The 13,317-nt window shown below is 46.6% G+C and overlaps 1 protein-coding gene across 1 annotated transcript in view; it reads right to left on the bottom strand.

The window, feature by feature from the left end:
• SAMD5 (sterile alpha motif domain containing 5) overlaps positions 1-13,317 on the bottom strand; it is a 1,167,496-nt gene that overhangs the window by 721,752 nt on the left and 432,427 nt on the right. The gene's annotated exons all lie outside the window — the stretch shown is intronic.

A 13,317-nucleotide genomic window follows, 5' to 3' on the forward strand; every position in this document is an offset into this window, starting at 1 on the left:
GCATGCTAATTTATATTCCACAAAGCCACTTACCTCCCGGGTACTGTTGCAGCATCAACGCTGCTCCGGTGAAATGATTGTTAAGTACGCTGGGATTCAATTTGACTGAGAAATGCGGTATAAATACAAGTTAATAGAAACTTCTTATGCCAGGTGTTCATCCAGTTTAACAGATGCTTGTTCAGGGCTTATGAAGCAGCTACATTTCATCTCCAGTATATTCATAGAGCAACAACAAAACTTAAGCCTAAGAATAAAATAACATGAATGGCACGGGGACAAATTTTCCCTATCCTTGCGGGATATCTATAACCTCGTCCCCATGAGCTCTGTCCCCATTCCTACAAGCATCTGTCCTCATCTGTACAAGCTTCGAACGCTTTAAAATCATAAGTGTTCAAGGCTTGTTTGGTTAAGACAGAGCTTGCAGGAACGGGACAGGGACAGAAACATAACTCGCGGGGACGGGACAGGGATATTGAGGACGGACGGAGGATATTGCAGGAGGACGGAGGATATTGCAGGAGGACGGAGGATATTGCAGGGAGGACGGAGGATATTGCAGGAGGACGGAGGATATTGCAGGAGGACGGAGGATATTGCAGGAGGACGGAGGATATTGCAGGGAGGGGGACAAATTTGTCCCTGAGCCATTCTTTGGTCAGATGCCCTCTCCCCTCTTATCTTCTGATCCAGCTAGCTCACACTGCTAGAGCAAGAGGGTTATGCATGGAAAGAAGGAAAGGGAGAATATACCTTGAAAAGTAATAGAGGTAACCTTGCTCTTCAGGATCACACTTGGAGTCCTCTTACCTTGGTTAAAGATAACATGTGGAACATTAATATACAGTAGCTGTTGCAGTGGGACTTTTCTCACAGCCTCAGTGAAATTACCACTGTTTCATCAGATTGAATAGTAGCAGTCTGCGATAACCTCTGGATCTGGAATGGCCAAGTTGCGCCCCTACAACCCAACCTCCCCCACCTCCCTCTTACTCCTACATCCCAATGCTCTCTCTATCCATGAATGGTAAAACTTCAAACCCTTCCAACCTGATGGGAATACACGATAGATACCCCATAACAGTGAACAGTTAGAAAGTACAGCTACATTCCATCCTGCTGCAGCGCGATCGAGAATGCTAAGAATCACACCGCTGTCGAAGTGTGGCTTGTAGAAGGAGAACAAGCAGAGGTATGCAAATCCCACCATAACCAAGGCAGCAGATCATGCCTGAGAGGCACAACAGCCAATCATATCCTCGGATGAATCTACAACGCCACTGAGAGCAGGAGGTGCACCAAAACCCGGCACCCACCTCAACCAAGGACTGCACGGAAGAAATTAAAAACAGCTACTTGCTTTGACGCCGCTCGCAGGAGAAGTGCTCAGCGAGTGGGCCCAATTACGAATGAATGACCCTGGCACTCAACACAGGGCTGAAAAACTCAGACCAGCTCACAAGGGAAACCACTAACTAACGGAGGAGGGGTGCGCTCCAGGCACTGTACCATGTAACATCTGTCACCCACATGGTTGGTCATAAAGGAACAGCATCTCTGTGTCCCTGAAGGACCCAAAAAGGAACCAAACATAAAAACTTCCATGCCATGCGCTACCACTAGCAGGATGGACGAGCGGCCTGACACTCTAGGATACCCCTTATAACCCAAATGGAAGAAACCTCTTAGGGTGAACATACAATCAGAAAACAGGTTTCTGTAACTCAAGTATCATAAGAGGAAAAGGTCTCAGAACTCCTGTGCTTTCTTTTATATATATATATATATATATATATATATATATATATATATATTGTGACAAATCTAGCGCTATCCCTAGATTTGACACAGTGGTGAAGAAGGTAGGTAGTCCCCGAGGCAGGAGAGCTGGTCAGGTTGGCCCTGCAGAATATGAAAAGCTGACTTCACTTGGACTATCCCAGGAGCTAAGAAACTACAGCTCCCAGAAGGCCAGTCTCAGCACAGAAAGCTGTGACTGAGACAGGCACAGCTGCAGAGAGTTTCCTCTCTCTTCTCACTCTGCAGCAGGGAGGGGCGAATTAGAGGGGGTTAAAACAGAGCAGCTGAGAGAGAGCCGGGGAGGAGGAGGAGGCTTCAGGGTGTGCTCGGTGGAGAACCCTCTCCTCCTCAACGGAATGCTGAGGAGCTGAACCAAGACTGGCAAATGTTGGACACAGAAGAGCTTACTGCTGACCCAGGGAGTGAGGAAGGAACCCCAGGGGAACCCATGGAAATCCAGGAGAGTCTGGTAGGACCGGAGGAGGTGTCCATGGACATTGATAAGCAGTAAGGGGATGTGTATTGCCTATGTCCACAGTAGTGAAGCTACCAGTTATGCCAGTGATAGTTTGAAGGGGAGTGGTATGTCTCTCCCTGCTGATAAGGAACTGTGAATTGCTGCTTGAAAGCTTTAGTTGTAAAGCTAGCAAATGTGTTGGCATTTTTTTTTTGTTCTCTCTGCTAGCAGCCAAGCTGAGCTGAGAGCGTTTCTTCCTCACAGCTGTGCATAATTAATTACCTGAAAGGCACAGCAGGGAGCTGTGCTGAGAGCCGGCACGGACCTTTTGAATTCTGTGCTAAAGAAGAGAATACGTTTTACATGAACTACAGTATGTGATAAGCCACGTTTGGCTGTGAAAATCAGGTGACATGCAGGCCAGGTTTCTTGTTGCCCAGTTGTGGTTTAAAGTGTGTTTCTGTTCTGAATTTTTTCATGCCTGTGAAATGACCCAGCTGCTGGAGCTGAAGCAGCTTAGTGAAAGTTACTAAATCCAAACTACTCTGGTGAACAGGACTGTTTATAGATGTGCTAACAAAGTCCAGAGGCTGTGGAACGATAGGTTAAGATGGGACACGCCCAAAAACCTAGACACTGGATTTCTTTAAAAGTTATGCTCTGTTTGAACCGCTTGTGTTTTGCCTCATAGTTTTGAGTGCTTGTTTTGAGGTCTGCTAAGCTGAAGCATTTTTCCTTTTGTTCAATGCAACCAGTGAACATAATAAAACCGTTGTTTGATTATTCTACTATACTGGATTTTGAGGTGTGTGAGTTTCTTTTCCCTTGCCTGTTTTTCTTTTGGTAATGTCAGGGAATCTGATATTATACCTTAGGCAGACGCCTAAGAAGGCCTGAAGGGTACCCTGGTTAAAGGGTACACGTATGGACAGGAACAGTCACAGTGTTCCAGCTCGCTGCCGTGAACAGGAGCTGGGAAGGTGTGACAATATATATATATATATATATATATATATCTTTATTGATTTTTAAGGCCAACAAAAGTGCAGTACCGTGTATATTCAATAATCACCAGGTTAAACACTTATAATCATAATCAATAACAATATATAAAGAATAACCCCCCCTTTCCCTTCCATTACATTTTCATCAAGGAATGAAACAAAGCTGGTAATGTTATAATTAGTTATTGTCATCAATGCACATGCTTGACGTTTTAATAGCCACCAGCGCCATTTTTTGAAAGGCAGCGTAATTGCTGCAAATAGTAGGCAGTGAGAGTAAGGGATTCTCCAATCAGAGCTGTTCTAGACATGTTAGTCATTGTTTTTAATGCGCATGTCTGGCGTCCTAAAGTTACCGGCGCCATTTTTTGGAAGTTAGAGTAATAGCTATAAACAGTAAGTACTACATTAATTAAGTTTATAGTTTAACAACTTCAAAGTTAAGTTCCCGTAATGTTGAATATATAATAAAGATTGTTATTTTTTACAGTTTTCAACAAAGACCCCCGAGGAAGCCATTATTTTATGGCAAAACAGGACCCGTCGGGTTAAACTTTACTGCAACATTGCACTATTGCACTTTACAATGAAATTTTAAGATAAGTGCATTTTCATATTTATTGTTGAATGTTATTTATAAAAATTTTAAAATGAACAAAAAAGATTTATGAAGTTAAGCGAGAGGTTTTTGGTTGATGAATGATAACTTGACCTGCATTAGCTTTTCAAATGATCATTCATTGAAAGCGCAGGAGTTCTGAGACCTTTTCCTCTCATTATATATATAACAGTGTTCCTTCAACCTTTTGACACCTATGGACCGGCGGAAATAAAATAATTATTTTGTAGACCGGCACCGGTCCACGGACCGGCAGTTGAAGAACACTGGCTATGTCATGCCCATCTCTGCCCTAGACCCCACCCCCATAATAGTACTAATTGCAACACCATTTTTTCCATTCATTTTTCATATATATATATATATATACACACACACAATATAATCGTATTAACAACACATAATGGTTAACCACAAAATTAAAATACACAAAGCACACTGTATGCTTTTCAACATTTATTCCTACTAGAAAACAGATAACTCCATGCAAATGCAGGACCAAAAACTAAAAGTACTAATATTCAAAAACCCTAAGATGCAAGACTCTGCAAGCAGTACAACCCCCAGAGAAAAACAAACAAATTCATTTCTTCCTGAACAGACAGCAGATATAAAATTACTAAATAAAAAAAAATAAAAGCATTTCCCCTACCATTGTTGTCTCTCTCCCTCCATGCTGTGCCTTGCCTTCTGGCCTGCCCCCCGGTGTTAGCTTCAGGCCGGTCAATGCAGGGTCTTCAGGCTGGCTCCCTGAGTGCTGCATTGCACAAAGCCAAGGAAGTGGTTCCTCGCGCGCGTCCCGCACCTCATCTGGAAGCCTTCCCTCTGATGTTGCAAAGTCAGAGAGAAGGCTTCCGGGTCAGGCGCAGGCCGCAGGTAGGAGCCTTTTCCCATGGTTTTGTGCACTGCAGGACTCAGAGAGCCATCCCGAAGACGCTGCATTGATCACACTGAGGACCGGCGGCTACAGAACAATCTCTTGGACCTGATGGAGGTGCCGGCCCTGTGGACCGGCAGAAAATTTCTGCAGACCAGCACCGGTCCACGGACCGGCAGCTGAAGACCACTGAAATATAACACTTGAGTTAGAAACATAGAAACATAGAAAGATGACGGCAGAAAAGGGCTACAGCCCATCAAGTCTGCCCACTCTATTGACCCACCCCATTAAGTCTGAATGCTAATGACCTAGTTCCTTAACTCGACCCTCGTAGGGATCCCACGTGGATGTCCCATTTAGTCTTAAAGTCGAGCACGCTGGTGGCCTTTATCACCTGCACCGGAAGTCTGTTCCAGTGATCTACCACCCTTTCTGTGAAGAAATACTTCCTGGTGTCACCACTAAATTTCCCTCCTCTAAGTTTGAGCGGGTGCCCTCTTGTGACCGAGGGTCCCCTGGGAAAGAATATATCGTTTTCCACCTCGACACGACCCGTGACGTACTTAAATGTCTCAATCATGTCACCCCTTTCCCTGCGCTCCTCTAGGGTATAGAGCTGCAGTTTGCCCAGTCTTTCTTCGTATGAGAGACCTTTGAGCCCCGCGACCATCCTAGTGGCCATCCGCTGGACCGACTCAGCTCGAAGCACATCTTTCTGGTAGTGTGGCCTCCAGAATTGCACACAGTATTCCAGATGAGGTCTCACCATGGTTCTGTAGAGTGGCATTATGACTTCAGGTTTACGGCTGACGAAGCTTCTATTGATACATCCCATCATTTGCCTTGCCTTTGATGAGGCCTTCTCTACTTGTTTGGCAGCCTTCATGTCTGCACTGATGATTACCCCCAAGTCCCGTTCCTCTGAAGTCCTAGCTAGTGTTTCTCCATTCAAGGAGTATGTTCTGCATGGATTTCCGCTGCCGAGATGCATGACCTTACATTTTTTAGCGTTGAAGCCTAGCTGCCATGTCGAGGACCAGTTTTCCAACGTGATCAGATCTTGTGTCATACTATCCTGGAGGTTGCTTTCACTTACTATGTTACACAGTTTGGCATCATCGGCGAACAGTGCTACTTTACCCTGAAGCCCCCGGGTCAAGTCCCCTATGAATATGTTGAAAAGGGATGGTCCCAGGACTGAGCCCTGCGGCACTCCGCTAGTCACCTCCGATGTCTCAGAGAGGGTGCCGTTGACCACCACCCTCTGAAGTCTTCCACTCAGCCAATTACTGACCCATGCAGTTAGTTTCTCACCCAAACCCAGCGATTTCATCTTGTTTAATAGTCTACGGTGTGGGACACTGTCGAAAGCTTTACTGAAATCCAAGTACACTATGTCCAGAGACTCTCCCGAGTTGTGTTACAGAAACCTGTTTTCTGATTGTGTGTTTGCTCTAGGACACCCAGCATGCAAGCACGCACCAATGTGGACATCCTGCCTGGAGGAGAACTACCCAACATTGAATCAAGAACCTGGAAGCATAAGAGTCCACTGTCAACACAATCGGATCCGCCGACTTCGAGCAAAAACTATCCATGAACCACATCTAAAATGCATGACACCCAAATGAACAGACAATTGAATACAATAAGCCTGTCACCCTCACACCACACTTCCACAAGATCCTAGACACCCAACTGGAGATGAAGGGGCTAACTGAGCCCAGTCCACAAACCCGAAACCCTCAGCACGAACCCACAGACAATATTGCCACTCGAAAGCTGATCTCTTACCCACCCGCAATGGGACAACCAACATATGTTACCACCAACTACCCACATTACGAACCCACCCCATATCCAGTTTAACCTCTGGACTAACATGACATACCTCCAAGATGTAACCTGCAGCAGAAAAGCCCCAGCAAGTCAGTCTGCCCGTGCCCCAGAAGAAAGGCAATTTCTTTTATTTTTGTAACATAGTAAATGATGGTAGATAAAGACCTAAACGGTCCATCCAGTCTGCCCACAAGTTATACTCATTAAAAAAATGCATGATTAGATTAACTAGTCTCTTCTTTGATATTTCTGGGCCGTAGACTGTAAAGTCTGGTATTGTCCTAGGTTCCAAATGCTGAAGATGCCGTCCAAGCTCATGCCAGCCTATCCAACTATCCCGTTGCTTGCAGGACATCTACTGTAAAGTCTGGCCAGTAACACCCTCCTGTTCCATATTAGTGGAGTTCACATTGATGCCCACCCCAGCCCATCCTTCACCGAATCACCATATATGGAACATAGATCATGCAGGTCTGTCCAATACCGTCCTTAGTTCTTTACTTTACATCCTTCATTTTCTAATTAGAGATCCTCTATTTTTATCCTATGCTTTTTTGAATTCCATCACCGTTTTCCTCTTCACCATTTCCTTCGGGAGGGCATTCCAGGCATCTACCACCCTCTCCGTGAAGAAGAATTTCTTAACATTGTTCCTAAGTCTTCCTCCCTTAACCTCAAATTATGCTCTCTAGTTTATCATTTTTTCTTCTCTTGAAAAGATTTGGTACTAAATTAATGCCTTTTAAGTATTTAAACGTCTGTATCATATCTCCTCTGTCCCTCCTCTCCTCCAGAGTATAAATATTTAGATCTTCCAGTCACTTCACATACTTCTTTTGGTTCAAACCTCTTACCATTTTCATCACCTTCCTCTGGACCGCTTTGAGTCTTTTTATATCCTTTGCCAGATACGGCCTCTAAAACTGAACAAAATACTCAAAGTGCAGAGGCCTCACCAACGACCTATAAAGGGGCATTAACACCTCCCTTCTTCTGCTGGCTACTCCTCTTTCTAAACAGCCTAACATCCTTCTGGCTACAGCCACCGCCTTATCACCCTGTTTAGATGCCTTTAGATCAGTGTATTGCAAACTGTGTGCAGCGGCACACTACTGTGCCTTCTGAGATTTTAAGTGTGCCGAGGCACACTGGGTAGGAAGAGAGTCGCTGGCGTCAGCTAATTTGCAACTTCCTGCCTTCTGCTGCCGATACGAAGAGGAAAGCAGGCGTATCAGCAACAGAAGGCAGGAAGTTGCAAGACAGCTGACGCCGGCGCCTCTCTTCCTGCCCCTGTATGCCGCAGCACACTCAAAATCAGAGTCAAAGAGGAAACAGGAGTCCCGTCAGCTTCTTTCCCCACCCCCGGACCAGCAGTGGCAGCTCAGTGTGATTTTAACTTAGTCACACAGCTGCTGCTAGCATTAGTTTAGACTTGGTTTATTCAGGCAGCCATAGGGCCTTTGCTAGGCTGGCCCACTTTGATGATGCGAGGCGGGTCGCCTAGCAAAAGCTCCGAGGTTGCCTGATGAAACCGCAGCTAAATTAATCCTAATGGCAGCTGTGTGGCTGTTAAAACCACACAGTGAACTGCCATTAGCCTAGAGAGAGGAGAAGTATGCTGGACAGGGAAGGAGGGAAGGGAGAAGGGGTACTGCTGAACATGGGGAGAATGGAAGGGAGAAGTGGTACTGCTGGACAGGGGGGAGGAAGGAAGGGAGAAATGGCAATGCTGGACAGGGGAGGAGGGAAGGGAGAAGGAGTGTTGCAGGACATGGGGAGTAAGGAAGGGAAAAGTGGTACTGCTGGACGGGGAGGAGGGAAGGGAGAAGTGGTAATGCTGGACAGGGGAGGAGGGAAGGAAGAAGGGGTACTGCTGGACATGGGAATCAGGGAAGGAAGAAGTGGTACTGCTGGACAGGGGGGAGGAGGTAAGGGAGTAGGGGTACTGCTGGTCAGGGGGGGAAGTAAAAGGAAGGTAGAAGAGGTGCTGCTGGACCTGGCAGAAAGGGAGGGAAAGGAAAAGTGCTACACACTGGAGGGGAGGGTGAGATGGTGCATAGGGTGAGATCATGTTGGGCTGGGATGGGATGGGAAGGAGGGATGCCACTTGAGGGAAGAGGCAAGGACAGGGAGAGAAAACGTACAGGAGGTAGAAAGTGTTGGACTCATGGAGAGGCCTGTAGTTTCCCATTTCATCTCTACAACCACTTTTGTGAACAGGGACCACATCCGCTCTTCTCCAGTCCCGCGGAACCTGTCCTGTCTCTAAAGATTTATTGAACAAATCTTTAAGAGGACTGTCCAGGACCTCTCAGAGCTCCTTTGATGGTGTTGCCAAAAGAAAGGTAAGAAAATGGAGAAATATGCAATCCTGAGCACAGATCCCCTACCCTGGAGGACCTACACCCCAATCTCCATTGAGGCACAATCCCGATGTAAGGAGTATTAGCCCCCACAAAATCACTTTTCCCGTCGACAGCCCTCGGTCTTCCAAAGCCAAATGATTATTGAGAAATGAACCGCGGAAAGAGAGCCGTAATAAAGCCCCCTCAGAGCTGATGCAGAACCACTCCCACTATTCCCAACAAGCTAGGAAACCCAGTCTACCAGGAACTAACCTGGCCTGGCACCAGAAAAGGCAAGAGCCGACTGTATCCTTCCAGTGAGATCCAATGGCACTGCCCACCACTCATGGAGGCAACAACGAGTACGAGCATCAGCACAAGGTCCCATGAACTGGGAGACCGTGAGCAGTATACTAAAGCAACATACTTTGTGGGAAGCAGGTGATAGGAAACATGGGTCCTATGGGACTCAGGCCAGTTGGCACACTGGCACCTCTGGAAGAAGGCCCCACACAACACAAACTTGCTTGACAAACCACCTTAGAGAGGGTACAATAACCCAGCAATTTACTGCATTTGACTGGTACATCTGGTACCCTGGTGAACAAGTAAAACAGCTTGCCATGAAACGCTAGAAGCCATAATGGAATCAGAGTTCCATACTGTGGATTCCGAAGCTCGCCCCCACTGCCCAGCCAAAAGTTTTAGTGACAAAACTCTGCTCAGGCGGGTCAGCCTCAAGGCCCAATCCTGGATCGGTGACCAACATAACCACCAACCCCAGAAGCGACAACAACAGCTCTGGGTCCCCAAGAGCAGAACAGTCCCACCACAGCAATCCCTGGAAGACCCAGTACCCACATAGGAGTCACCATCCCACCAAGAAACATACCAGCCTGGTCAACACCCCATTCATGCCCCAAACAAGGAAGGCCACCCCCCCCCCTACTGAAACCTCACTGCCACAATGTGAGCGGAGCCCACCCCAAAGAATGCGAAGATATGACCTGCACTGAAACTATGTAACCAAAGACAGAGGTAGTGTCGCAAGCAAAGTATGTGCCTGCCAGCCTCACTATGCCATGTAAACCTGATAGCAGTAGGCATAAACCAGGAGTTTCTCATAGGGGTTCTCACTACCAGAAGTTCAAGAAGGATAAAGAAAGACAAATGAACAACACCAATGATATCTCACCTGAAGGCAATCTCCTAGCCCTACCATGGCAGCTAGGGCCTGAGGGCAGGCTTGTATCATCATGCCACCAAGTTGAGCCACTGGCCCATAATATACCCACCACAGAACCACCTGGTCTTGCAACAAGAGCAACCACAGAACCACCCCGGTCTTGCCAGTAGAGAGCCCGCAGAACCTCCCAGTCCTGCCCAGAAAACCATAGAATCACCCGGAACTGCCAAAAGAAACCACAGCAGCAGCCGCATAACAGCCCTGTCCTGTGACCAACAAAGCGCGTGCTGCCAGCCTAGTGGTGCCCTGGCAGCAGCCACCCGGTCCCCTCCAGACCTGCAACTGGAAGCAAATGGTGCCCTCTACAGCTACCATCATGTCTGCCGCCACGTGCTGCTCCTAGCAGGATCGCTGGCACCCACTGGCTCAGGAACACACCTGCTGTGACATAGCCGAGCTGAAGTTCTATTCCTTCCTTGGAGGTTCCCACGGGGAACCTACCAGAATGTGGAAGCCCTAAGCAGACAACAAACAGGCCCAACCGCTCCAGCAGTCCAAAATAAAAGCTGTGTGCAGGAGCTACAATGGGGCAGCCCTGTGCCACAGCTGGAGCAGCCATCAGACAGCCCCGAAAGCCCTCCCCATTTACCGTCCACCCTACTGTCCACTGGCTCCTCTCAGCATGAGCTTCTCACCCTAGCTGCAAGGCCCAGTCCACTCCGAAATTGCCTCTGAAATTCCCCCCCTCTCCCATGCTGGCCATTCAGAGGATGCTACCGCAACGGTAAAGACCGAGGCATCCGCCACCTCTGCAGCCCAAAGACTGTGAACCCAAGTCTCGATGTCCCAACTGGCCCTGACGGTCTGACGCCTCCTGCTGCTCCCACTGCAGGCTAGAATCCACAAGGCATCAGGGTATGCATGACACTGGGAGCAAAGGTAATGCCCGACCTCTCCCCCCCTTCCTCCCAGAAACCAGAGAATAGCAACCGCGCTGTTACAACGTTTACCACACCGGATGGCCAAGCAGAGAAAGTTGCCTCCGATGAACAGGGATGAACCTCTGCCCATAAATTCCTCACTCATCCCCTTCCTTCCCAATCATTTTACACATATCTAGTCAACCAAATTATGTAATAAGCTTTTTTCTACTGTTTGGAGAAAAATGCTCAACAAAGCCCTCTTTTACTAAGCCACAGTAGAGGTTTCTACTGTGTCCTGAAGCACTAAATGCTCCGATGCTCATGAGCGATGCGGCATTTAGCGCTCGGGGCCGAAGTAGAAACCTCTACCGTTGCTTAGTAAAAGCAGGGGGAATGATTAGAATTCATTACAGTTCTGCACAGGTCAGGCATTTTCTTTCTTTTTTTTAAATTATATATAAAACAGACTAAATCAAATGCTTAAGAAGACAAAAGAAAGAATAGAATCATTAGTATAATAATCACAGTCTACATAGCACATATCTAAAAAGAGAAAGAAGGAAAAATAAGCAATAATCATTCAAGAAAAGCAAGTTGCCTTCCAATTTAATCCGTCTAGCAAAGCTAAATGTACCACCTTCCCCAATAATACTAGTTATAATCTAGGAGCAAATCAAGCAGTTTTCTGAAGTAGAAAATATTCTAAATGAGTAGGGTCCACAAAAGATCAGGCATTTCTAAAGCTATGCAAATACTATTCGCTAGGACATATACCGTCCCTCTAATATGATTACATGGAAATTGGTTTTGAACAATAGAGGCCCCCTTTGTTCGGAGGTTAGCTATCTCCTACAGTGTAACTTTCTTTGTGGCGTTAATAGACTAGGGTTAATTTCAGACTCACAATAAAACTCATTATAATTTGCATTCAGTCAAAAAGAGAAAAAGTTAGCACAAGCTAGCTGAAATCATTAGAGCAGGGAATGAAATTAAACAGTGGATAAAGGGCCCATTTATTTTAGACAGGCTAGAAGTCGAGTGAGTGAGGTCAGGATACAGAGGATATATGAAAGACCAAAGACCTTGGTTTGATAGACAGAAGAGAAGAACAAGCTTTATTTGGTCTTAAAAAAGATGTTCCGAAAGCGAATTTACCCTACTTTTCATAATCTCTTTATCTATACAGAACCCCCTCATTCCATAACGTGAGTACTTGTGTACATGCTAGTGTACAGTTAGGAGAAAAATGTGGCGCAGTGGTTAGAGTTACAGCTTCAGCATCCTGGGGTTGTGGGTTCAAACCCTGTGCTGCTCCTTGTGACCCTGAGTAAGTCACTTAATCCTCCACTGCTCCACGTACATTAGATAGACTGTGAGCCTATCGGGACAAGTAGGGAAAATGCTTGAAGTACCTGTATATACTGTATTTTTTGCTTCATAAGACGCACTTTTTTCCACCCAAAAGTAGGTGGAAATGTCAGTGCATCTTATGCAGCGAAGACAAATTTTTTAAATACCCCACCCCCAACTACCCTGTTGTACCTTTTTTAATATCCCTTTGTTGGGGGTACGCGACCTGACTGCCGCCCGCCCCTGCTCCCCACCCGCATGTCTGCCTGTCGCCGCTGCATCAGAACTCCAGGAAGGGAAAGTCCGGCCCACAAGTCTTCCCCCAAAATCAGTTATGACGTCAGAGAGAAGGGAAGGGCCAGCCAAACTGGTGTCGGAGAAAGGCTTGTGGTCCGGCGAAGTGCAATCACTGCACGCTGGCCCTTACCTTACCAGAGTTGCTATTAAACCCCAGGGGGCAGGGTGGTCAAGTTGGAGTGAGAGACACACTCCTCTCAACCAACCCTTCTATGTTGCCCTGGACCTGGTGCAAAATCTTCTGTGTATTTTTTCTATTCTGCATGGCTGTGGAATATTAACTGTTAATGCGGTCTGCAGGAAGGGTTTCTGTGCAAGTTAACCCCAAAGCTGAAACCCTTTTTTTTTAATTGCCATCCCTAAAACTGTGGTAAATCTATGGTAACCATGCAGGAAGCTTTCTACATGGGATCCTTAGTTTGGCTGCTAGAGCATGACAAGGTGACAATTTGTCCACATCCCCGCGGATAACCGCGGGAAAACCATCCCTATGTCATTCTTTAAGGAGAGAGGGAAGAATCAGAGTATGAATGAGCACAACCTCTGACTTTCAAGCCTTGCATTGAAGAATGCTGGTGTAGAAGGACTGAGGTTGAGATAGACATTAAAGAATG

Source organism: Geotrypetes seraphini, chromosome 3, assembly GCF_902459505.1.
Source record: "Geotrypetes seraphini chromosome 3, aGeoSer1.1, whole genome shotgun sequence".
Classification (NCBI taxonomy): domain Eukaryota; kingdom Metazoa; phylum Chordata; class Amphibia; order Gymnophiona; family Dermophiidae; genus Geotrypetes; species Geotrypetes seraphini.